This window comes from Amblyomma mixtum, chromosome 9 (genome assembly GCF_055824585.1).
Source record: "Amblyomma mixtum isolate Tamu chromosome 9, ASM5582458v1, whole genome shotgun sequence".
Classification (NCBI taxonomy): Eukaryota; Metazoa; Arthropoda; class Arachnida; order Ixodida; family Ixodidae; genus Amblyomma; species Amblyomma mixtum.
The window spans coordinates 71,453,815-71,480,777 of NC_143020.1; the positions used below are offsets into that span (position 1 = coordinate 71,453,815).

Sequence of the window (26,963 nt, forward strand, 5' to 3'; positions counted from 1 at the left end):
AAAATACTCGGGGGATGGAAGCACCGTGGAGTCTCCGCTGGGAGCATTTCCCGCAAGGTAGTAGCCTCGGCAGTTACGCGAGCAGAGAGATGGCTGAAGAGGATACTACAACGCTAGGAATCACTCAGGAAGGCGCCAGCATCATTCTTTGCGATTACAAGACGGCCCTCCGCAACATTGCGCGACGGCGAATCTCCGCCACCGAGTACCACGATGCCAAAAGGCAGGAAAGTTATTGGCCTGGTTTGGGTCCCGGCTCATGAAGGGGCCGCTCACCAGTACGCTCGAGGTTTTGTCAGCCGTGCTGGTGAGGAAGACTCCGACGCGGGGACCTTGCGAAGTGAGACGCTGGACAGCTGCCAGGCCATTGCGAGTTATTACAGAGATCTTAGGGGCGAGTCTGCCTCCCCCGAATACGTCGCTGAGCCGAGATCAAGCCACCACGGGGAGGCGACTGCAGACACGGTCGCTGCCAAATTCATGGATCAGTGCGAATATATTTCTGATCTAGTAAATCCTTACTGCCAGCGTTGCGGTGAACTAGCAACGCTGGATCACATAATTTGGGATTGCGCGGAGGATCTGTCTCCAGCAGGCCTGGTTATAGCTCCCTCAAAAGCATGGGAAGCGTACAGTCCAAGGCCGTGGCAAGAGTGCAAGAGGTAGCCAGAAATATTTTTCGAGGGTGTCATTCGGCGCCGGTAGAAAAGTAAAAGAAAGCCTGCGCCCAAACAGTATCGTAGTCCATAGAGTTAAAATACTTTTAATTGCTTTCATAAAGCCGAAGGGTCCGTCGTTTCGTTCACTCTAATCTCTACATAAAATACTTGTGCACACAGGATTGCGTGAACTTGATTGGCAGAGAACATACGTAAAAAACGAAAAGTCGCGGCAGTTTCAACTATTTTCATGTGATTTACAACAACACAAGAGCTTCTGCTCAATAGCAAAGTCAGCAACTGCGAACGAATGGTATTTGTCAAAATTTATACTTCATGTATGTAAACCTGCGCCCGGCCGCAGAGGCGCTTAAAAAAAGCACTTTTTATTTTCGTAATAGTTTATGATCATTTGAGGACAACGCAAAGGATGAAAAAGTAGGCTGACGTGAAAAGGTATGTTTAATCGGGTGAACTGTGCCTACTGTTAAAAGGAGTGCCATACTTCGTGCGGTAGCGAAGAGGTGTGATTCTTCTCAGCAATAAGTTCCGCTTCCTATTCTAGAGCCACGACAACGTAGTACATACATCAATCTTTTCAGGAATAAACCAACACTCTTCTTATTTTTGCTTTTACATTTTAATATATCGATGCGGTGTGTAAATAGCATCGGCGAAATAAAAAGGCCGAAAGGTGTGAGAGAGAGAGGAGATGCGGCACTAAGAAAATTTCGGGGTGGGGGGGGGGGGGGGGGGAAGGGGTGCTCTGGCACTGACCCCGCAATGTGCAATATTCGCAACATTCGCAACATTCGCAATATCCACAATATTCGAAATGTGCTTTCCTTCACTGTTTATGCTCTAGTGATATAATGGTAACGTTCCAAGGCGCCCGTTCAAGTGAGCGCGGTTTCATCGATAACCTGCCTTATTCCGTTGCCGTCTCTCCTATCGGGGTGAATAGGTGACGTTGCACTTGCATGAAGCAGCCTGAAAAAAGTCAGTCGAGCGCGGTAGGGCGAGAGCCTAAAACTTAGGTGAAACAATGCGATCGCCGCCTAAAAAAAAAAGAAACAAAGGTTTTTACTGTAGCCTCAGATGGAACACGTGCCAGGTAAGGCAAAAGATAAGGTCCCACCCGCTTGTTCTCGGCACGGCGGGCGAGAATTCGCGAGATTAGGCCTAAGTCTACCGGGCAGTAGCGATGCGGCGGCAGCATGGCCGCGCCCTTTCAGTGGTGCTCGAGTGTAATTATCTTAATTATTGGGGACGTTGTTGGAAACTGACCTTGACTGAGTGAACTAATGAAACCCTTCCTGCCTCGCTCGTCGAACTGTGATGTCTCCTGAAGCCCTGCATTAATTGGGGCCTTGAAACTATTGTCAAGTTAGAGTCGGACCAGAATTGAAGAACCCAGCTATTACCGCGGCGCCTGACAACGTCGTGTTTGTGCCACCTGTTCGCCTGTCCATCGCTAAACACGGCGGATAACCTCTTCAATCACGAAACAACGAACTTCTGCAAAGGTGCCACTGCTGCCAGCCAGTCAACGAAGTGCGGTGTTTTCGGCGTCGCCCCTTCAAAGGGGGAACTCGGCTTGCATGGACGATGCCTTCCCAAAGCTTCATCCGCGGCAGCAAGAACGGTAAGTGCGATTACAATCGGTCCGTTCTGCTACTCGCACTGCTGGATTCGCGAGTTTTGCAATACTCGAGCTTCTGTTAGCGTAGAAAATGCGCTGAACGCACTTACGAAGATAGCGTAACAACTTTTATCCGGAGTGATTTCTGGCGCCAGTCGCAGAAGCACAGCTAGCTGTAAGCAGGGATAGGCAACATGCGATCATGTGTAGCTGAGGGGTGATCGCGTGTCTGTTGTTGGTCTAGAAGTTAGGGCACAGCTGCAAGCAACGATAGGCAGCACGCAGTGATGTGTAGCTGAGAGGTGATCGCTGATCTAGAAGTCAAAGGCACGCCCTGAGACGAGCGTCTCTTCTAGAAAGCAGGGAGGGAAGTAAGCACCGAAGTTGTCGCTCAGCGATTACTGCAGATTAAGGAATTAGAAGCACTGTTTTTCCCGGTACCACAGGGATGGAACTTTCGTACCAGTGGGTTTAAGCATTATCCTTTAGGAGAGAAAAGGAAATGTGGGGAGGTTAGCTGGAAGAGGACACCGGATCGATACCCTGCACTGGGGGAAATGGATGAGAGGATGTCAAGGTGCACGAGAAACGGTAAAGCGCTGTTCTCTAAAGAATGAAAGAGCCGTTCCACTTCGTAACACCTTAGAAGCCTTCATTTTTTAGGCGATATAAAGGCACGAGATTGGCTAGCATCGGCCCGAATGCTCCGTCTTTTGCATCGATTGCACTGGCACGCATATATTGACGAGGGGTCCCGAAGTTTCGCCGAGACTTCAGCCCACTCAAGTTGCGCTACTATGAACTATGTCGAGGGCATTTTGTTGGCAGTGTGTGGAGGGGGGTGGGCATTTTGCTGAACTGCGTGGAGGGCATTGTGCTGCCGGCTGCCTGCCTCAGCTTGATGTGCCGCCTTGCGTTCGCACAACAAACAGAGTACGCGGCCCTGTAATTAGCCACAATGTGTACGCAGAAGCAGAAAACCTTCGCAACGTTGTCGCAAAAAAGCCCTTGGCGTGAAGTTCCCAACTATTCGGCTCCGGCATACATGATCGTATCGCACAGATCTTCATTAACTCGTCGCGTTCTTTTATTTTTGATACCTTTTGATCGGCCACAACAAGAAGTAGGACCAGATTCATGCCAAGGTGTCGCAGACACGATGCGCTGCCAAGTTCCAATGCTATCGGCATTTGTTCGCCTGTCTACGTAGCGGTTTGTTGCGATTATCTTTACAGTCACCATTCAGGTTCATCACCGCCGACGCGCGGCCTTAGCAATCGTCTTTCACCAGGACTCGCGTATGCGCGCCAGACGCGATTAGAAGGCTGGCGAAATATCGCAGTTTTGAAGCGAAAAGCTTCACTACCCGCACTACAGCCGCGCTTAGCGTGAGCCGTCGGAGCCAAGATTTGCCGCAGCTGCGCATGCGCGAAACCGAGCGACGTCACGCGCGGCGCAGGTGGCCGCAGCCGCCGCCGCGCCGACTCCGCCGCCTGACCGTTCGGCGCAGCCGCGCGCTACTGCGCATGTGCGCCGCCTCCTCACCGCCGCTACTACTGCGCGCTCGCCTCCTCGACACCGTTTGACCTTTCGCTGCAGCCGCGTGTTTACCACAGTTAGTACGTATGCGCAAGGAGGGCTATATAACGCGCTTGCCTACACCGTTATCGTGGTGCTCCCAGTGCATTGTGCGCGAACTGCGACAGCCATGACGTCAAGCAAAGCATAACTGCAGCTTTTCGCTTGTATTAACCAGAGCTAAGCCACTGCCATTTTTTTTTTTCACTTATGATTTCGCAATGTTAGAAACTGTTCGCAGAGAAGTATGTATATGGGCTTTGCCAAAAACACCATATATGTTTCACCTAAGATGTTCAGCAATTTTTTAATATGGGATTTTTCAGTTAGAAGAGTGCTTTTTATCTGCATAGCATTGTCAGCGGTATAGCTCATCAGAGTACTGCTAAAACATGCTAACTTGTAGGCTGGTTAACTAAACTTTGCAGTTGTTGCTCAGTTTTATTTAGTGAGATGCGTGAAATCCTTCGTGAGTAATATCCATGCCAGTTTTTAGAATTTCGAAAACGCATTTACTTTCGCCCCGCCACGGTGGCTCAGTGGTTACGGCGCTCGGCTGCTGACCCGAAAGACGCGGGTTCGATCCCGGCCGCGGAGGCCGAATTTCGATGAAGGCGAAATTCTAGAGGTCCGTGTGCTGTGCGATGTCAGTGCACGTTAAAGAACCCCAGGTGGTCGAAATTTCCGGAGCCCTTCACTAAGGCGTCCCTCATAGCCTAAGTTTCTTCGGGACGTTAAACCCCAATAAACCAATAAACCAAACCAAAAGCATTTACTTTCGGTGCTGTGAGCCAACAATTTTGCCTACGTCGCGTCAAAATACACGCGCTCTCGAAAAGCTTGCAGGCGAAGCAACCCCTGCAGTGCTCGTCCAAATAGCCAAAATATGTTGGGCCATAGCGCGGAGAGCAGCTGCGTTTCAATTCTAAAAACAGATATTCATATTATTTGCGCTGGGCCACATGCCTATCAGTAAATAAGGAGACTAACAGCAATAATTAAAAGTTCACTATTTTATATCAGTTACCATCCTACTAGTTAGTAGTTCTTAACTGTATTCTGATGCGCTACACTGCGGACAATGCTGTGCTGAAAAAGCGCTCGTGTAGCTCAAAAAGCCCATTTTCAAAACTCGCAGGTCTTCTTAGGTGAAAAACTCGGTATGTAGTACAGCCTACCTAGTTCGAATCCGGGCCATGCACCGTGGCTCGCTTTGGCGGTCCAAATCTGTCGGCTGTGAGGCGAACTGTTGCTCACCTGTCCGGGACTTCCCAGAGTGCTATAGACAGCCCCAGTACACGACATATCAACAAACTTTTTTTGGCTGTTTTCCTACAGCGGTTGCATAGTCCAGCGCAACATGAAGGTTCACTGTCGCTTAGGCCGAAAGGCACCAACAACTTTTTACTGGTGTAAGGTTCGTTTACTCGCCAGCCAATAATAAAAATGGCGGTGCAGTGTTGAGAAACCTAATGACTAGCTGTGCTGATGTGTGCTGTACTCAGCCTTCTTGAGGTATTGCACAGCGTTAGAGTACTTTATTTTAGGTGAATTAGGCCCGAAGTGATCGCCTGCAAATCGCCAGACTACGTATTATCGTGCTCAGCATGAAGTTCAGCGCCTGCATTCGACGTCGACCATGCAGCGGTATGCGCTACGCGGTCGCAAGGTTAGTTGGTGGAGCGTTGTCTAAGAAAAAGTAAATATAGCTGTAATTTAAACGTACACTGAATAGTAATCTGAACTCGTCTTTTTACCGCGGGAACTCGATCTACACGTTCTAGGAATTCTTAGAAATTTCGAATTATAGTCCTGTGCGACCGATTTCCTCAATTTAAATCGAATTAAACTTCCGTCTCCCGCCTTTTTTTGAACTCGCCGCAGACGGTAGGAGGAGTCAACCGATATTTCAACCAGTTCCGTGGCGGCTTGCCGCTCTGCCATCGGCGGAATGATACGTACCGGTCGGCGAAAGCAAAGAGTCCGCGCGTATTTTTATTTCTGTGGGCCTAATTTGCGGCTATGTAGCCTCTGGCTGGAGTAATTTATTCACGGCAACCTAAAAAACAAAATACAAGCGAAAGCGAAGCCGCCACACGACCGCCTGAAAGGCACTTCACGCGTTAGTTGACTCCTACCGTCTGCGGCGAGTTCAAAAAAAGGTGGGAGCCGGGATGTTTAATCCGATTTAAATTACGGAAATCGGTCGCACAGGACAATAATTCGAAGTTTCTATGAATGCTCGGAACGTGTAGATTGAGTTCCCGCGCTAAAAAGACTAGCTTCGATTACTCTTCGGTGCACCTTTAACACACACCACACAGAAAGACTGACGGGACGGGACGGGCTCCGAACGACAGCGCCCGTCCTGTCCGCCTTTCTGTGTGCTGTGTGTTACATTAGCCCTGTTTTTACCTTTTGTTAGATAGACACCGCTTGAATGTGTCGTGATGGACACTGCAGAAGACCATGCACTTTCTAGTACCAGCTGCGTGTATAACTTTCCGACACCGCCGGGCGACCGCTGCTTTGTGATTGGAGCTCCGCCTATAACTTGAGTATTTCAAGACATAGTGAGCGCCATGGTGTCCGTTCATGGCGTCTGTGGCAACAGTGTTCAGAGTTTCGCTTGAACAGCGTGGGATCCCCACGACTGTATGGTACACGAGTCACTGTCGCTGCTATGTCAACTTTCTTTCGATTATCCCAGGCAAAAGTTAATTCACCCAAGAAATGCTTTGCTTTGGAAGTCACATTTACAGAACTGCCTGAATTTTGTAACCGTTACGTAACTCTATGCTGAGCCACGTTGCAAACTTTACTACGTTTTCTGGCGTGCAGGGGCTTGTCAGTTCTGGTGAATGACCGTGACCACGGCCGCTCAATGAGAGCGCACCAAGTGCGCCTCCATTGAGCGGCCGTGCCGTGACGTTTTCTCTTTACCGCAAAGTCAGTTTTTTTTAGTGCTTCGGCAGTAGACGGATCAGTACCGAGGCACTTGATCGTCATTACCTATGGCGTCTTAAAAATCACCCTCAGTTCCCTCTGCCTGCCAGGTAGCACCGAAGCATTAGACCAATGTGACATTTTTCTTTTGGTCAAACGTTAATTAAGTTTTCTTAATGACCTTTTTTAATAATTTCTTTACGTTACAGATGAACATCCTAGTAAACTTTTTCTAACATTAATTAAATATTATAACAACGTAAATGTAATATTGTCGAAAATAATGAAGCAACCCTGCACTAGTATGCAGGCCCACCATTGTGACAATTTAATCAACGCTTTGCAAGGACGAGCAACGAAGGCGACACTTCGTCTCCACAGTAGAGCACAACATGCGACTAGAATGTACTTACCTCCGAAAGCATGCAGTTGAGTCAAGCTTACACGCCCATTACTGACAGGTGTCCCATGAGTGGTAGTAGCGAAAGGATAATAAGCAGTTTAACAAAATAATCTGCTTGAGCATGTTACCTATGGCGGGCACAATCTAAGAGATTTAGTTGCGCGAAGCACTGCTAGTTGAAAAACATGTTTACTGTAAAATTAGTGGAGAGTGTTCTGGGACTCGGTGCTAGAAATATATCTGCAGTGTTTTATAGTTATGATTCAAATATAATAATGTTTAATAAACAATAAGGAGACATTGCTGACTTGGAACGTTAAATATATGTTTATGCTGCAGCGTTTACCATCATTTGTTCATTTTTAACATTATAACAAGAGTTGAAAGCCAGGATTGGAATAATATTTATGTTCAGTGTTAAACTAATTTTTATGTGTAACATATAAACTTAAATATTAATTTCTAACAGTTAATTCAACGTTTCAATGTAACAATGTTACTGAACTTGCATAAATTTTTCATAAGATTGTTCTAATTTTCCGTGCTACCTGGGCGTGGCCAGCATATCGCCTTTGACACGTGTGGGGATGTGGGAGGGACAGCTTTATTTTAACAAAAAGGATCCTTTGTTCTTGACCAAGAGTCCAGGCGTCTGTGCTTCACTGAGAACTCTGTACACTTACCATGATTGGCTAGCTGGTTGAGCAACTAGCAGAATGTCATTCCATGAGGAGGCCGACCGGTTGGGTATGGGGGACCTGCCATCGGTTGGGGGCATTCCCACACCGTGTACTGTGCGATGTCAGTGCGCGTTAAAGAACCCCAGGTGGTCGAAATTTCCGGAGCCCTTCACTACGGCGTCCCTCATAGCCTGAAGCTCTTTGGGACGTTAAACCCCCATAAAACGTCCCACAGGTTGTGTATGAGGGTGCCTTGGCCGTCCCACATGTTGAGCAGAGGAGGAAGGTCAAGGTGGGGTGGTGGCGATGAAGGAGGTGCGATGAATGTCTGCAGTTGCCGCCAGACTGCACTGTATTTTGAATTTCGTGTACGGTGAGGTGGTGGGAGGGTAAGCGCCTGTTTTTGTAATAAGTGGTTTTTTGATGGTATGTGAGAAGAGCCCGAGAGGATTCCTGCGTGGGTTTGGGTGTCCCATCTTCTTGGGGCCTGAAGGATAGTTCTCGAGTCAGCGTATGAACACGCTGGTTACCGGGGATCGAGACTTACCCAGGAACCCACGTGAGGGTTATCTCTTGGGTAAGCGTATGTCCTGATGCGAGAATGCGTCGGGCGATTGACGTGATAATGCTTTGCTGAGTGACGGTACACAGCTTTGGAGACGGTGGAGATATCCGTGATGTTGGGATCTTGTGCATAGTGTATAAGCACCAAGCCCATGGCCGCGCCTTCAGCCTCCGTGGGGAAGGTGGCTGCGGCCCCGATGGTGCCATCCTCGATAGTAGGCGGGGACAGCGGCATAATAGCCCGGTAGGGTGCGTTGTGCCACGTTTACATACATGTCGGGTCTGCCTCTGTAGTGCTTGTTGTAATACTAGGCTCGTGCCTGGCGTCTGGCCCCGTGTAGCTCGGGGCTCATATTTCTGGGTAGAGGTTTGATGCGCATTGGACCCTGGATGTCAGGTGCAATGATTTGATAGTTGGGGGCAGGTGAGCAGGTAGATTGGAGCCTGGCGAAGATGCCGTAAGAGATGTTGGCCGGTTTCTGTGCGGGTTAGTTGAAGTATCCGGTTGTCTCGTTTGGCTTCGAGGAGTTCCGAGATAGTTTTGTAGGTGCCCGTTGAGAGTAGTGATTTGTGCTAAGCGACTGTGGTAGGCGGAGCGTTGAGATTATTGCCTTTCTAATAAAAGCATCAGCTTTGTCTTGTGAGAAAGCGGTAAGGAACGTGAAAAGTCGTGTCTGGTGATGAGGGCGTCTGTCATATTAAAGGTTTCCCTCTCCGACAGTCCATGGTTGCATGTGGCTACACTGCGGACAAGACCCTCGATTTGTTTCGTTCGCTTCTCTAGGAGTTGTACAGTGAAGGTTGCATCCAAAGCGTCCTGTATGTGCAGTCCAAGGACCTGTGGAGTCAAGGACGTTGGAGTCCAAGGAGTCTATTGACCAACTCCAGGGGACCAGCGGTACGTGGTCGTCGTACATTCGGAGGTGCATGCGTGGATCCCGGGGAAGTGGTCTGATCATCAGCAGTTCCGATTTGAGCGGGGAGCACATAAGGCCCATATTGGTCAGGTTCGAGGGGATGATATCATCTGCCAATTGTAAGGTGTCTTGCGCCTCTCCTGTGGAGCCTTCAGTCGTTGATGTCGGCGTATATTGCCGAGTGGAGGTCAGGTATGTTGGTCAGTTGTTTGGCCAGCGGGGCTAGAGTTACATTAAATAAGAGGGGGGAGAGAAGAGCTCCTTGTGGAGTGCCCCGGTTGGGGAGGGAGAACGGTGGTGACGGTATAGTGCCGAGTTGGATCTGGGCCGTTGATTGTGTCTTATTAAGAAGGCTTGGATGTAGCGCCACATTCGCGAAGGTTATGTTCGTGGCTAGTATTGTTTCTGGCTACTTTAACTATCTTATCCATATTTTTATTTATTTTATTTACATGATACTGGAGACCTTTTTGGTCCAAGCAGGGAGGCAAAAGCAAATTGTACAAGAAATTGTTACAGAGCATTGAACAAATGCAGCTTACGTACATACATATGTTTAAAATTCATGCATGCAGCTATAAAAGCACTCCGAGATATATCTTCGTCAGATCTAAAATAGTCACAAATGCAAGTTTCAGAAGGGCATTTTGAGTGGTTAAAAGATATATATTGCTAATGACATTTCCCTCTTTGTCTCTTAGCGCATACATCTAGTATCTACCTATGAGTAGTTTTTTCTTCACTGCTTTTAGGCTACCTCCGTTCCACTCCTACCTTTATCCCTTCCTTTGCGGCGCTTTTCGGGTTGTCCACCGAGATGTGTGATGCAGTTACTGCATCATTTCCTTTCCTTAGAACCAATTCTCAAACTAATTTTGTTTTCTTCAGGGCTCGGCTTAAAACCTCGAAGTCCGTCTCAAATACAGGAAGCATCCAGTAGCAGCCGGCCTCAACACGATTGATTCCTTGTTGCGTGCTGCCCTTTCCATGTTGATCGTATTATTAACTCTTCCTCAAAACACATTAAAAAAAGTAATCAAATCAGTTCCAAAATACGATGCACAGAGCGATCTCCACAAAAGCGATTGGCTCTCCGAAGCGCGCGTCCCGCCCTACAACTTTGATAGGGCACACTACACTCCCTCTTAAAATTAAAAAGAAAACAAACTAAACTGACCCCGGAGTTGAGTTCTACACGGGTCTATCCGGCGCCTTCCTAGAACACATTCAATTATGACCTCCCGAGCGTTTCCCACGCTTAAGACGTTGCCGTAAACCGGAAGGGTCACTGTCGTGCGATCTCCCCTTCGGAGTGGGGGGGGGGGGGGGGGGGTGGGGGGGGGGGGGGGGGGATTTGTAGTCGGCCGTTTGCGATCTGCTGTCGCTTGCCGTTCTGATCTTCTTTCTTAGAACTGTCCTATCTCCTACTCTCTTCTTGGTTTTTCCTTTTTTCCTGGCGGCGAGGGCTAACATTGTGTGGCTGACGACCCTGTTTCTCGCCATATTAGGTTACAGTGGTGGTGCGCAGTTGGCGTGCGTAGGGCTTTTTAAGGGCTCCTGTCCAGTCCCCATGTTGGGCTCCGCGGTGGGCGGCTGGCGCCTTTGTTGAACACCAAAACGTTTTTATGGCTTCTCATTTTTTAACGCCGATCTCCGCTGCAAAAGAGGGCGCACCGAGACAGCAAAATTCTTCCCAAATAACCAAAACAGCTTAGAACGGTTCCACGAAGTGCACTCTGAACACGCAGAGAAGAACGGCTAGATGCATTACACCATTTCTTGTCACCAGAACTTTCACAGATAGCATAGGCCAGGGCTATAAGATAAAAAAACCAGCAAACGGTGACCTCCTACTAGTAATCCTGTACAACCACCAGCCCGAAAAGTAAGCAGAAGTCACCTCTTTTGGAGACACACCTGTGACACTCAACCCACCCCGATCCTTGAACACAGTGCGAGGAGTTAACGCAGACGACGGCCTTAGGCATGTAACAGAAGTACTTCTTGAAGGACTAGAGGAACAAAACGTGACTAACGTGTAGAGAATAAAAATGAGGAGAGGCGACCAAGAAATAGCCACGAAACACATCATCCTGACTTTCGCATCAAGCATATACTCCCAGAATCCGTAGAAATCGGCTGTATGAAACTTCACTTCGGGCAGTACATACCAAACCCACGACGTTGCTTTCAGTGCCAACGGTATGGCGACAGCTCTCAGAGCTGCCGAAGCCAACTGACTTGCGCGAAGCATGCTTCACACGAACATGATTCTGATAACTGTACACTTGAACCACATCTGTGCGTAAATCGTGAGGGCAGCCATCCGGCGTACTCATGTGCATGCCTAATAGCGATATGCGAAATACGCAGCGCCAACTCTCGCCGCTCCGAGAACCAAGTCCTCCGTGTTGGTTCCGTACAGAAAACGAAACCGCGGCCCAGCGTTTCGTTAAAACGGCTGCGCTTCGTTTGAAAAGTGAAATGCCGATGGGCTTTTACGCTACGGTGTCCACTATACAAAGAAACTACGATGCGTGCCAGAACCTGGTGTGTTCTAGCTTGTCGCTTTTCTATTTCTTTTACTCTGTCCCAACGTTCTCCAAATGCCATGCGATCGAGGTACAAACTTAGGCTCTAAGCACGAAAACATTCTAAAAAAAGACTATAATATCTTCCGCCGCAACCGAGAGCAGGTTAGCAGACGTTCGGATGGCGTTCCCATCATCGTTAAAAATGGAGTTGCATTTCGCGAACACAAGCTTAAAACTAGATTAGAAACTGTGGCAGCCATCCTACAAACATTTAAAACATTTACGGTATGCTGCGTGTACCTGGAGCGACATGTTAATCTAAGCAATCATGAATTAAAAGACCTTTTGGAGCAGCACCCAGAGCCATATCTAATATCTGGAGATTTTAACGCGCACTCCAGCTTTCAGGGTACTGACAAAACTGACACTAGAGGACAATTCATTGAGGATGTTATACTGTGTAATGACCTCTATCTATTAAACACTGGAAAACCAACCTGTTGTTCTCCTAGCTCAGGACAAATGAGCTGTATAGATTTATCTTTTAGTTCGCCATCTATTTTTAGATACAAAATGGGATGACCTAGATAACCCACATGGAAGTGATCATCTGCCTATACTAATCAACATCTTCACTAGAAGTCACTCCATCAAAATCATGACGTTGGAAGCTGCATCTCGTCTACAGGGCACTGTTCCGAGAAAAGGCCAGCCTAGAAAAAAATAGTTACCGACAACCTCAGTTTTAGACAACCTTAACGAACTTTTCACGACGTGTACTATTACCGCTGCGCGCCTAGTCATCCCTCAGTCCTCTGGAGTAGTAAAACAGAGTAAAAAAGTATTGCATACAAGAACGTAGGGAAGCTAAAAAGATAGAAAAGAATGCTTGGGGATTTTCCCGTAGGTATGCAACGCAGGATAATTGAACAAACTTTGGTTTGGTTTGGTTTATGGGGTTTAACGTCCCAAAGCGACTGAGGCTATGAGAGACGCCGTAGTGGAGGGCTCCGAAAATTGGGACCACCAGGGGTTCTTTAACGTGCACTGACATCGCACAGTACACGGGTCTGTTAAGAAGGCGAGAGCGAAAGACCGATGTATCCGTCACAGTGCCGCAAAAACTTCTCGGCAAAATTATGTGTCGTCATAAACAGCTCAACAACATTAAAACACATATGGGAGAAAGCTCTAAAGATAAATGGCAGCTATTCCCCATTCACAGTTCGCCTTCTGACAGCCCCTGCTGTACAGACAGATATGGAACAGGAAAGCATTTCGGGTGAATACTTTTCTGCAGTTTCCAGTTCGTCACAGTACACAGAAACAGTCCTAAAATACAAAAACACAGCTGAAAAACACACTGACAACAAGTGGCAGCACAAATGAACCTTGCAATAGTTCAATCACGCTTCAAGAAATCCATGAACTAATTTCCACTGATAAAAAGGCTGCACCCGACCCATATGAAGTACCGTCTTTGTCAAAAGTAACCAGGCTGGATGGTTTGCTTCTAGCTCGTGCAGTGGAGCCCTTACGGCTTCCCTGAAGCTGTAATGGTCGTTAAAGGTAAGGACTGGGTGTCTTCTTACCTTCCAACATCTTTTGATCTTTAGGAAAGCCCCATGGGCTCCACTATACAAGCTAGAAGCAAACCATGCAGCCTGGTTACTTTTGACAAAGACGGTACATTATCAAATGCTAGCCTATCTCTCCAGATATGTCGTAGATACACTTTGAAGACTTTTTTGTAACAAATTTTGGGCATTGGGGAAAGTACCCGAAGCCTGGAGAAAAACTATTATTGTGCAGTTTCTTAAACCAGGAAAGCCACCAACCTCTCCTAACAATTATAGACCCATAGCCCTTACCGGTTGCCTCTCAAAATACTTTGAAAGTGTCCTGAATATGAGATAAACTTTTGTCCTTCTATCCTCCGAACTTCTTGACATCCGTCAGTGCGGTTTTAAAAAGGGATGCTCCACTCCAGATCACCTAGTTCGTCTTGAAATGCTGTCCGGGAAGCTCTTGTACACAAACAACACTGCAGTCTCTTTTGATTTAGAGAAGGCATACGACACAACCTAGAGGTTCGGAATTATTCAAGACCTTGTCGAGCTTGGCATCCGAGGCATAATGTTGACCTGCCTAAAAGACTTCTTATCTAACCGTTCATTCCATGTACGCCTAGGCTCAACCCTTTCGAGGAATTTCATTAAGTAAAATGGATTACCACAGGGGCGTATTTTAAGCGTAACACTTTTTGTTGTAAAGGAGAACTCTGTTATTAAAATAATTGCAAGGTGCGTTACGTATTCACTCTATGTAGGCGTTCTTCAGATGAGCTGCACATCGTCCAATGTGCCAACAAGTGAAATAAACTGAGAACATGGACAGACAGAAATGGTTTCCGCTTTTCTTTAGAGAAAACAGTGCCCATTTTTTTTTTCTCTCTGAAACGAGGCTTAAAGGCAGATTCCACCCTACACCTGAACGAAACTGAGCTACCCGTAGAAGATCAACATAAATTTCTAGGCATAACGTATGACATAAAGCTCCCTTGCCAGCCTCTCATAAACGCGCTGAATAAGAAAGCCTTCCGATCCTTGAGCATACACAAAGTACCTTCACGAAAACACTGGGGGCAGATAGGACATGTCTTTTAGCAATATACCACTCTGTGGAACGCTCTGTCCTGGTTTATGGATGTATATTGCATGGTCAGCGAGACCATCGTATCATAACCGAGTGGATCCATTACATAACTTTCCACTGGTGCCTACAGGTGGTTGCCCATAAATAGTCTTGATGTAGGAACTAACCAACCATCATTTACAGACAGAAGAACCATGCTTACGTGTTCATATATTCTAGAAATTCGTTCACAACCTAAACACGTCTGTCACCAAATAGTTACAATGTGCCCTTCTAGAATACTTTTTAACAATAAACCGCAAACTACCAGGCCACATGCTTTTGCATTTTGAAGAGATGTGCCAAAACATCTTCGTAGAAGACACATTACCTGGCATTGATCGAAGACGAGATCCACTGCGGCCCTTGGTACAATTTTCCTGCAATCTGTGATTTCACTCTTGCAGAGTTTCGTAAAAAAAACAAACCACAAAGCAACATGTAATAGAAGAACTTCTTGCGCTCGGGGAAAAGTACAGTACTTTCAGAGCTTTTTGTACAGATGGTTCAGAAACAGATGTTTACGTTGGAAGCACAGTGGCACAAGGGAATTTGAATGAAATAGTAAGGCTTCCGCAATGTGCTTCCATCTTCACTGCCGAATGTTACGCCATCTGTGCAGCCACTGAAAGAATACTAAACAAGAACCTCACAAATAGCATTATTTACGCAGACTACATTAGCAGGGGGACGTAATTACGGCAGCTTTTAACACATACAGCCGTTCATTTAACAAAAAAAAAAGAACGAAAAAGCAAGAGAATCGCAGGTTTTCAGGTATAATCGGAGTGCTTCCCTTCGAGTCGTGAACAATATTTCCGTGTATTCTCGTTCCATACATATAAATAGTAAATATAAATATAATGAACTCTTATCTCCACCCGCATAACCTAGTAGTAGTAGTAGTAGTATTAGTAGTACAAGACCTTTATTCGGCCATAATTTACAGGCCGAGCATGTCGACCGCCTGGGCGACCAGGAGTCGCTGTTCTGCCTCCCCTTCAGCGCCAAGCCAGTCGAGCCAGGTGGTGATGGATAAAGAAGGTGGGGGGGTAGGAACCCGACTGCTGAGCAGCCGGGCAATAGAAGGGCAATGAGCCAGGTCCACATACATACAGGGGCAGTTGGGACAGGAAGGGTCTGATCGATAGCGATAGAGAAAGAGGCGAGACGGGGTGATAGCTGCATTCATTTGGATGTGCCGAAGAAGGCCAGCCTCCGGCACCGTGAGCGATGGATGAGGGGCCTCTCCCTTGTTCTGGCTCGTAATTCCGGGAAGCTATCTCATGAGACTAAAGATCTGATTAAGAAACGGCAAAGCATGAGGACGTCTAACTCCATAGATAGAATAGAACTAATAGAGCTGTCGAAGTTAATAAATAAGCGCAAGGTAGCCGACATCAGGAAGTTTAACATGGAGAAAATCGAGCATGCTCTGAAGAGCGGAGGTAGCCTAAAAGCAGTGAAGAGAAATTCTAGGCATAGGTAAAAACCAGATTTATGCGATAAGAGACAAAGAGGGCAATGTCATTAGCAATATGGATAAGATAGTTAAAGTAGCCAAACAGTTCTTCACAAATCTATACAGTAGCGATTGCAATCAGAATGTTACTGAGAGAGGCAGTAGAGCACACCAATGGGACATCCCGTCAGTAACAAAGGAGGAAGTAGAAAGCCTTAGGAGCAATGCCAAGAGGAAAAGCAGCTGGTGAGGATCAGATAACAGCAGATTTGTTGAAGGATGGAGGAGAGATTGTGCTCGAAAAACTAGCCACCCAGTATACGCAATGCCTTGTGACTTCGAGCGTACCTAGAGCTTGGAAAAACGCTAACATTATCTTAATTAATAAGAAAGGAGTCGTCAGGGACTTAAAGAATTACAGACCGATCTGCTTATTGTCGGTTGCCTGCAAGGTATTTACTAAGGTAATCGCTAATAGGGTCAGGACAACCTTAGTCTTCAATCAACCAAATGATCAGGCAGGCTTTCGTAAAGGATACTCGACAATAGACCATATTCACGCAATCAGTCAGGTCATAGATAAATGCGCAGAATATAATCAACCCTATATATAGCCTTCATTGATTAGGAGAAAGTATTCGACTCAGTAGAAACCTCAGTAATCATGCAGGCATTGCAGAATCAGGGTGTAGAAAAGTGTTGTGTGAAAATATTGGAAGATATTTATAACGATTGCACACCTACCATAGTTCTCCATAAGGTCAGCAATGAAATTCTAATAAGGAAAGGTGTCAGGCAGGGAGATACGATCTCGCCAATGCTCTTCACTGCCTGCTTACAGGAGGTATTCCGGGGACTGGAATGAGAACAGTGGGGGAGAAGAGTTAATGGAGAATACCTGAGTAATCTGCGATTCACTGATGACATTGCCTTGCTAAGTCTCTCAAGAGATGAGCTGCAAAGCAGAACGGTAGGTCTTAAAATTAACATGCAGAAAACCAAAGTAATGTTCAACAGTCTGGCAAGGGAACAGCAGTTCGCAATTGGTAGCGAGGTGCTGGAAGTGGTAAGAGAATGGCTCTACTTAGGGCAGGTAGTGGCCGCTGATCCAGATCATGAGAGGGAAATAACTAGAAGAATAAGAATGGGGTGGAGCGCATATGGCACGTTCTCTCAGATCATGAATGGCAGTTTGCCGTTATCCCTCAAGAGAAATGTATATAACAGGTGTATCTTACCGGTACTCACCTATGGGGCAGAAACGTGGAGGCTAACAAAGAGAGTTCAGCTTAAGTTAAGTACAACGCAGCGAGCTAGGGAAAGAGAAATGATAGGTGTGACGTTAAGAGATTGGAAGCGGGCGGAGTGGGTGAGAGAAAAAACGGACGTTAATGATATCCTAGTTGCAATGAAGAGGAAGAAGTGGGCTTGGGAGGGCATGTAATGCGAAGGCAAGATAACCGCTGGTCCTTAAGGGTAACGGAGTGTATTCCAGGAGAAGACAAACGTAGCAGGGGGCGGCATAAAGTTAGGTGGGCGGGCATACGATGGCTGCAGCGGGCAAAGTACAGGGTTAATTGGAGAGACATGGGAGGGGCCTTTTTCCTGCAGTGGGCGCAGTCAGGCTGATGCTGATAGTGATGATAATGTCCCCGTGAATGTGTCCATAAAGTTGATTGTTCATAGAAACGAATATCCGGGAAAAACAAGCCGATTTATTACGAAAAGAAGTTGGTGACGAGAGTTTGCCTCTGTGCATACCGAGGAGAGCATTATTATTCAATGCAGACAAAGCTGAGCTACGTGAAGGGCGTTCTCTCGGTCACCATTGTCCCAAAGATACTGAAGCGTTTTCTGTGGAGACCCAAGCCATGGCAGCACTCTTCGATGGCTAGATTTAATCCAAGTGTTTTTTGTTTTCTTCATAAGCGCACTAAATTCGCACGTGTACTCGCCACTCTTGTTCTTCATAGAAGCATTCAGTTCCATTCTTGATGATGACGATGAATTCTTATGGCGCAAGGCCATAAGAGGTCAAAGAGCGACACGGCACAAGGTTTTTTTCGTTGCACAAGGTGGGGTCAAAGAGCCATTTCCCAAGTATTTCACCTTAAAGAAGCCGAGCACCAGGCCAGGGGAATCTTGTGCCCATTGTATCGCCGGTGGGCATCCGGCGGCACTGGGGACATTCAGTTCCATTCTTCCGAACTTCATGCTGGCCATTGTAAGGCTTTCGACTGGCTTCGCATCGCCTTCACTAGACAGCTTCCAAAGAATTTTCTACATATTCATGAACAGCTTGCTTGGTTGAGATGTAGGATGTTCTGGCTGTTCAGAAAGAGTGGTAGCTAGTGTACTGACACCGTCGATGTGCATCAGTGGGTCGAAGTGCAACATCGCAAGGTAAGCTTACAATATTGTAAATAAACAAAAAAAAACGAAGTTGTGCAGCTTGGTCTAGGCGAGTGGTTGCGTTCCTTTTTCCTCCGAGGAATGCCGCAGGTTGTTTTTAGCGTTGGTGGCGTCAGAGTTCAACTCACTGGACGAGTGTTCGCGCCCTGCTCGTTTCCGGTGTCCCCGTATACCTCCCTATACTAGATGTGACCGTGGCCGGGGCACAAACAGGTGCTGAGTTTACGTAGCCACGAGCTCAGTGCCACGAGATCATCGCCGCGCGCATTCGTACCGCCTTGTTGACTTCAAAAGTGTGCCATCGGCATTCTCAGTTGACCCAAGTAACGAGCCCATCAGCCTGTATTCTGAGGTTTGTTCACCATTGCTGTAAATTTTCTGCGTGGACACGTCGACCTACGGAATGCGCTGTACGCCGCTTTAGCAGGCCACGAGACGACGTAGCAGCTTGCTGCCTTTGAATACCCGCGCCTTGTGCATTCTTGCCTGCCCTCCGCTTGTTAGGGCGGTGACTGGAGAACAGAACAGTGGAGGGGCAACCCACAAGTAGGCGCTGAAGTTATCAGCAGATCAGCTCAGGTCTCCTTGACGAGCCGTTAAAGGTTTCAGAGCCGCGGCCGGGCTGCAGCGGGGTGCTTTGAGGGCTCCGGATCCGTGGACCGTGCGATTAACCCGAGAGACGCTTAGACAGCCATGCTGCTCTGTTGATACTTATGACTTGGAGGCAAGTGCTGTCTCGCTTTTCCCGAGTTCTGCATGTAGTAGAGGGCAAAGGCGCGGTCGTAGTTTCCTGCCTAGCCGAAGGCAAGGAAGCTGTAGGCGTTCATTCTCTCCCTTTTGCTTTTGGAAGAACCGCCGCACGGGAGACAGCAGCGAACGGATTGCTCATTTGGTCCAACCACGTGAGAGCTATTGTTTTTTTTTCGAATATTTTATATTGGTTGTACGTAAACCTAAGTTCTTGGTCTCCAATACCGTTCTGCCTCTATCTAGCAAGCTCCCTCCCTGGTGAGGAAATTCATCGGCCACAAATCACGTCAGCCTCCGGAAAATTAAGAGTAGGGGATCGAGAGAAAAAAAAATTTACTCGTGCGCTGCGACAAAGACGAGGTTACTGGTTTGCATTCGTCGAAATGCTTACTGAAACGCAGGAGAGAGAGAGAGAGAGAAACAACTTTATTGCCATAGCTTGAGTGGATGCTTGTAGCGCGACAAAAACAGACAAGGGACAGAAGACGAACGGGACAAGCGCTCCCGTTCTTGTCCCGTTAGCGCTTGTCCCGTTCGTCTTCTGTCCCTTGTCTGTTTTAGAGCGCAGCTCTTTGGCGTCCGTTCCTGGGTTTCGCGTCGTCGTCGTCGGCGTTGTCGTCGGCGTCGGCCTCGTAACCAGCTCCGCCCCCCTTTCATCCGCAGCTGGGGTTGACTCACTATCGGCGTCAGCGGCATCAGTCAGTCGCTGCTATCTCTTCCCTCCTCCCTTTATCGTGTTGTCCGCTTGCTGCGCGCGCTTCTGCCCCCATCGTTTGCCGCTGGGTGTACACGCCGCCCCCCTCCCCCCTCTTCCTACGAAAAATAAAAAAAAATTCTGTGATAGCGCATACATGTGTTGCTCGATTTCTTTGCCTCAATCTATCGAAAAGGTGAAACAGCTTATTTGCTGCGCTCAAATTTCGCATTAGGAAGTAACGTAATCGTCGGTAATTTTTTTTTTGTCACGCTACAAGCATCCACTCAAGCAAAATGAACCAACTCGCCCAGCAAAAAGTGTTATTGAACTTTATTGCAATAGAGTGGCGGGATTTAGGGCAGGTGGGCTTGGTGTGGCCCCCAGGTGGGGGCGACTTCCTGGGCCCACGAAATGAGTGCCAGTTGGATGCTCTTGTCTGGCCTTCTGAGGAGTTGGTTCCATCCTTCCTCGGAGGGAGCTGGCAGTAATGTTCTAGGGGGCGGATTTCGAGCGCAACCCCAGAGGATGTGCGCCTGGGTGGCGATTTCTCCCTGGTAACAATTTTGGCAGACGGGGTCGTATTCCCCGTCTGTGATGAGTGAAAGCCTAGAATGGCTAAGGATGGAGTGTGTCTGCAACCTGCGGAGCAAGGTGGCTTGCGCTCGATTCAAGTCGGGGTGTGGAGGCGGGAACTGGCGTCTCATCTCTCTGTGGAGGTTGGTAATTTCGGGAAAGGTCTGGGGAGCCTCGGCAAGAGCGTCTGGGTCCGTGGGGCCGGCCGCCCGGTTGGTTAGTCCTCGGGCTAGTCGGTCGACCCCTTCATTTCCAGAGTTTCCCGCGTGGGCGGGTGCCCAGACCAGGTTGGTCTTATGGTCGGGAGTGCAGCCGCGAAGGATGCGTGCAGCGGGGTGGCAGATAACACCTGCCGAGTAACTTTGTATTGCTCTTTTGGAGTCGCTGAGGACTGTGCGGGTACGTGGGTCAGCGATGGCCAGCGCGATGGCCAGCGCGATGGCCAGCGCGATGGCGGTTTCTTCTGCCGCTGTCGGAGAGTGAGCTACTACTGTGGCGGCGGTGACGAGAGAAGACTGTGGCGTGGTTGCACAAGCCACGTATGTGTTTGCACTTTGCCGTGCAGCATCTACGTATATTGCGTGTTCGTCGGCAAGGTATGTGGCATCTAGTGCTTGGGCTTTCAGCTGACGGCGCGTATCATGGCGGCCAGGCAGCATGTTTTTGGGGATTGGCTTTATAACTAGGCGGCTATAGACCCCTATCGGAATGGGCGTCGTGGGGTGGACGTCGCCTATGAGGTTGATGTTGAGACGGTCAAGTATGAGCCGCCCGTGTTTAGTGCGGGAGAGGCGGTGGATTTGGGCGGTCTTGTGTGCCTCTATGAGTTCTGTGAGCGTGTTGTAGATGCCGAGTTGGAGGAGGTGCTGTGTGCTGGCGTACTGAGGTAGCCCCAGTGCCGCTTTGTACGCTGAACGTATAATGCTGTTCACAGCTTCCTCGTCCTTCAGGCGGAGGTGATAGTAGGGGTAGGAGTAGACTATCCTGCTAATGAGGAAAGCTTGCGTGAGCCGACAGAGGTCATCCTCCTTCATACCTCTGCGGCGGGTGCTGATGCGGCGGATAAGTACAGCGTTATGAACGCCGCTGTGAGGTTCTTAGCTTTGTTATTCCATTGCCCAAAGTTTGTTTTCATGCAAAGAAGACGTAAACACACTGAGAAAGTTAGGTCCTTGCGAAAATTCTCCACGTATACATAACGAAGTCCGTACTAGCGAGGTACGACTATATATAATTCCGAACCACGATGAGGGTGAAACGCCGTGCCATGTTTGATGAATACATAGTATAGCGTTGTGCTAAAATAGGCTAGTGGGAAAACAACTCAAATGAATAAAGAAGGAATGAAGGGACGGTCTAGCCAATACCATGCGACTGACATACACGTCGAATGCATAAGCTTTGACTGATTCGGTTGCTTCGTAAGCAGCGTCACTTTTTCCAGGACCATTTGCGTTGGGAACTATTATTTAGACGCTGAACAAATATATTCCAGATGCTACATCACGAATAGTTCACCTACCATGTGTTTTTTTCGCCACATTTTGCATTGGGCTGATCATGGTGAAAAATTCGTGGTCGGTGTCGCACAAATCTATTCACTCAATTTATTCTTTTCATTCACAGTTAGTGAATCGAATCGATTACAAAGAGGCGTTATGGAGTGCATAGGCGCGCAGTTGTCCTCTCCTTTTTAATTTCTCCGGCACCAGTCCTGTTTTTAGTTTGCGATTCTCGTGGGCATGGCTTCGTCATCATTCTTTTCTTTCCCTTTCCTTCTATCATAGGACATAAGTTAGGTTGGCGAGCTGTTTTCGTAAGGATCGGCAGCACACTACACTTTTCTTCAGGCGTTTTGCAGGGGCTTCAGATGCCTTGCAGAGAAGCGAGAGGTTTCCCTCAGGTGGACTTTGACGGGCGAGCCGATGTAAAAAACGCGCATTCCAACCTATGCGCCGTTGTGGCCTACCTGTTTTCACGAGTGTAATTTAAAGAAAGTAGACATTTGTGATAAATAATAAAAAATAACAGCCAAATATACAACGAAGCCGCTTACAAATACATATAAATGAATACAACTTGGTTCTGTCGTGCCTAAATGAGCGTTATTCCTGTCACGTGTGTCCTGCAAAATTTGTATGTTTGCTCATGATTGTGTTTTTTATCAAACCGGTAATATAACACGTATCATCAAATATCCCTCAAAAGCGACCTTAAAGAGCGGTATTAGTTGCTGTCGATATAGAAGCCATACATAAACGCTCCGAGCTCTCATGCCAGAATACCGGCTTTTCTTCTTGCGTATACTTTGGATAGTGTATGCAATGTCGGGTGCAAAAAGTGGTACGCAACATTAGAGGTTGTATGGCTTGCTGCTTTTGCGGCCATTTTCGGCATTTAGGCCAAGCTGGAGCGCCACTCATCGAAACGAGCAAAATGACTTGCCTCTGGATCAAAACGGTCTCCTTCGATCACAGTACACCACATATCTAAGGTGCCGTAACTAGTTGTTACCAAGCTTCTCACATGATTCTCGGTCGATAGATTTTTATTTGCCTACTCAAATTTGTTCTATTTATTTTTGATTTTTTTGAAGCCGGTATCCGACCTTGAGGTCGCTAATGGAAACCTCAACCTCAGATGCTTAGAAACACTTCTAGAAAAGCTACCAGAGCCATATCTGTTAGTCGGACAACTCCTCTTTCTGGGGAAGTGGAGAAACTAATCCCAGAGGTCGCATTTTAGAAGATTTTATTCTGTGCAGTAATGTGTGCCTACTGAATTCAGGAAAGCCCATGTACTGCTCCCTAAAAACTGCAAAAATTAGCAGTTTAGATTTATCGTTTAGTTCACCATCACCTTTTAATGATGTTAAATGAGATCTTCTGGACAACCCACGCGGAATGGATCATTTTCCACCCATTATTATACCTGAAGAAATAACTGTACAGCAGCTGTATCCCACCAGTAGTCACATAGGAGGCAGAAACGAGGAGGCTAACGAAAAGGGTTCTGCTCATGTTAAGGACGACACAGCGAGCACTCAGGACCAATGCCACTCCGCTAGCCCCGATTACACTGTGGAGGTCGACAGGACCAACACACCGAGGTATAGCCCGCAGGAAAATCGTTTATTTGGGGTGATTCGAAAATACGATAACCGCCCTCGGTAGCGCAGGCAGCAGGAAACGGGCACGGGGAAAGCTCGATGTCACCTGGAAAAGCCGCGTTTGTCTCATGGCTCCGTCCATCCCGTCCATCCCGTCACGCGTTGTCTCATGGCTCCTTCAACTCTCCCCGTGGTGGGCTGCCCGTGCGGCCACCGAATACACGAGGGGGAAAGGAGGGTCAACCACGTGACGATGTGGATGCTGCTTCCCAGCTTTCTTCTCTGCCAACCCCGAGAGAGCCGGGAGGGTAAGGGTCGCTGTAGGCCACTTGAGAGAGTTCGGCAGGATATGCGCCGCCTAGGGCGGTCGAAGGGTAGACTGGATGCTCGCAACTGTTATCCCCAACCGTTCCCAATCTAGGTCTCCGAATACCTCCAGCAACTAGGCGGTGAATAGCATTGGAAATATAGTGCCTCCCTGTCTGACATCCTTCCGTACTGCAATTTTATTGCGGTGGTTATGGAGGACACCTGCGATCCTCTAGTCAAGTGCACCCTCGGAGGGCGAAGCCCTCCTCTAAAATAAGCAAATCACGGAACATGTGCTACTCTCGCTTGCACACACTTCCTTCTCTCGACCTCATCCCCTCCGTTACTCGCATCCCCATCCCCCGAAAAATTAATTTGGGCCCACTGCTCTCTGGAGTCCCGTTGTAGTTTTTTCGGGCGCGTTCCGACTCGTCCTATAGAAACTGCCCCCTTCCATACGCCGACCTAGGACAATGCCACTTCCATTGTCTTATCGCCTTCCCAATACCTATACTTCTCTCAAAATCCACCTAGCGTGCCTGGCTGGGATCGGCACAGCTGGCCGACTAAGTAGCCCTGGGCGCTCTCCCAAGGTCGTGCTGCTCTACCCTCCACCATGCTTTTCCATCCGCCACCATGATTTTCGTTACAATAATTCAGCAATATGATGGCTTCCAATATTCCCTTCATAAGCTGTTCTAGTGTGAAGACAGTGGCATTCTTCGGCATTGAACCCCAGTCCTCCGGCTCAGTAGCCGAACACCCTTACCACAGGGCTAAGGCAAAATGCAACAGCAGCCATGGGCTGTGCACTGTCCGGGCGCGTTAAAACGTCGGGTGGTCCAGATTATTGTGAAGATCTTCACTGCGGTGTCTTTCATAGCTCATGAGCAGTTTGGGGACGTTAAACTGAACACAGCATGTAGCACTGTCACCTTATAAAAGCTGAAGCTGATCCAGGGGTTGCCTGGATCTTTTCTTATCTTGCCCTTAATTTCCTTACTCCCCCCCCCCCCCCCCTGGTAACAAATTTGTGCAGGTCCGTGCTGTACCCGAGCGCGGGGCTGGATGACCGGAGGAACAGGAGAAGTTGTCCACGCCGCTGCGCCTGAAGCCTTGGGCGGCAGAGCTCACCGTCTCCGAGAACCTGCACACGGTGAGCACATCGCGCAATTCAGCCAAAGCTAAAATGCTGCGGAACCACCTAAATGCATAGTCCGCAGGAGCAGGACTAAGGAAAGCGAACTTTTTTTGGATGTCTAGAGTATATGAACTCCCCTTACTGTCACAGTTGTATTGTGGCCATGATGTTCATGAATTATAAAAGATCAGTTGCGTTTGGTATATTTGAAGGACCGGTCATGCTTGCAGTCTTGCTTTACATGTTGTTTGGCACCTGTGCACTGCTGCAACCGCGCTATAGTAGAAGATATACGCGCAGTGCAAAAGCAAGGAGGTGACACATCAGGGAAAAAAAAAGGCGAGGATCCGTGTGCGAGACTACATATACATGAACTACGCGGACGACTGGGTGCTGTGTGAGTATTTGGAACCCCGGGGCCTGCTGAACTAGTTGCAAGTGAAATTAGTGATGACACATTGGAATGATGCGTGAGTCACGGATACGCTGCGAAAATGCTGAGAATGATTGAGTAATTGGGTGCGATGTCAGGCGTCACTGCAATTCAGCAGTGACGCCGTATGGCTGCTATTTAGTAATTACTTCCTTATTATAAATCTACTTCACAGTGGGGGATTTCCCTAAACATCGCACTACTCCTGTCTTCTAAGGTCCCTATAGTGGCATGCTAATTGATCGCATGTATAAAAAGAAAAAAATTACAGAAACAGAAAAGAACAAAGAAAATACCTGAAGAGAACCGTAGCAGGCACCGGGCTAACCGTGACGAAAGTTGACAATGGGCTACAATTTCAAACCCCCATAACGAATTTGCGCAGGTCACGACTGTAGGCAGACACGAGGTTGGATGACAGGAGGTGCAGGACACGTTTTCTACGTACACGATAATCTTTGGACGGCAGAGCTCACCGTCTCCGAGGACCGGCACACAGTGAGCACGTCACTTATTGCATTCCGTGCGACAATGCCGCAGCGTCAACGAGATGGTCTGTAGAAGCAGCAGGATTGTGGAAATTGCAAACTTGACTTGGCTGCACAAAGTACCTGCGCTCCCCACACTCCCACAGTTGTGTTGTAGCCAGGGTGTTTATAATATATCTCAAGGCAATGATGTTCGGTATATGAACGGACCAATCATGCTCGTCAGTGGGAATTTCGAACTGCATTTTCTATGACTGCTCAACTGTGAGCATTATGGAGTAGTAGTATAAAGTTCATTCCGCAAAACGGGACGGGGTTTAGGGGTTGGGGTCTTGAGCAGCAGGTGGTGTTTCTAGGTACAGGGTCCCATTGGTTCTTGCTGCCTCCTCGGCCCGCTCAACCAGCGCAAGCTGATCTTGCGGGTCGGAGCTGGACAGAAGCTCCTCCCGCTGCTCGACTGACAGGTTTGTAATTTTGGGCTCTATCGGGCTCGCCCGACAGCCCCATGTGGAATGGTAGAGGGTGGCTATCTCTCCGCACCACACGCATTCTGGAGTGTATTGCGAAACACAAGGCGCCATGATGTGAGGAGAAAGAGGCCTAGCTTCTCTTTCGAGGGTGACAGCGCCCGAGCAGTTACTTTTGTGGGACAGGATGAACATCATAATCAGAGAGGGGGGGGGGGGGGGGTGGAAAGGAACGCGGATTTCGCGCTGACTGTTGACGACGCGCAGAGACATTGCAGAATCGTTTGAAGATAGCGACGGCCCCACGGAAACGTTTTCCCTTACAATCAGGCTCATCCTTGCATTGATTCCGCGGAACAAGAATTCCTTGCTGCTGGAGGCTAAAAAAAATAATGTGGCTTGTAACCGCTTATGAAGTGAATGAACGTAATGGCCTCATTATACGCGGAAAGCTTACAAGAAGGTTAGGCCCTAGCGTCCAATGGTGGCCATCAGGGTGGTTCCT

The 26,963-nt window shown here is 48.1% G+C and overlaps 1 long non-coding RNA gene across 1 annotated transcript; it reads left to right on the plus strand.

Annotated features, from left to right (window-relative positions):
- Positions 1 to 1,914: 1,914 nt before the first annotated feature.
- LOC149329630 (uncharacterized) lies at positions 1,915 to 25,954 on the plus strand. The gene is made up of 3 exons (XR_016285445.1): positions 1,915 to 2,304; positions 24,969 to 25,085; positions 25,889 to 25,954. It is a non-coding gene; the product is annotated as an uncharacterized LOC149329630 (long non-coding RNA).
- The last annotated feature ends 1,009 nt before the right edge of the window (positions 25,955 to 26,963 follow it).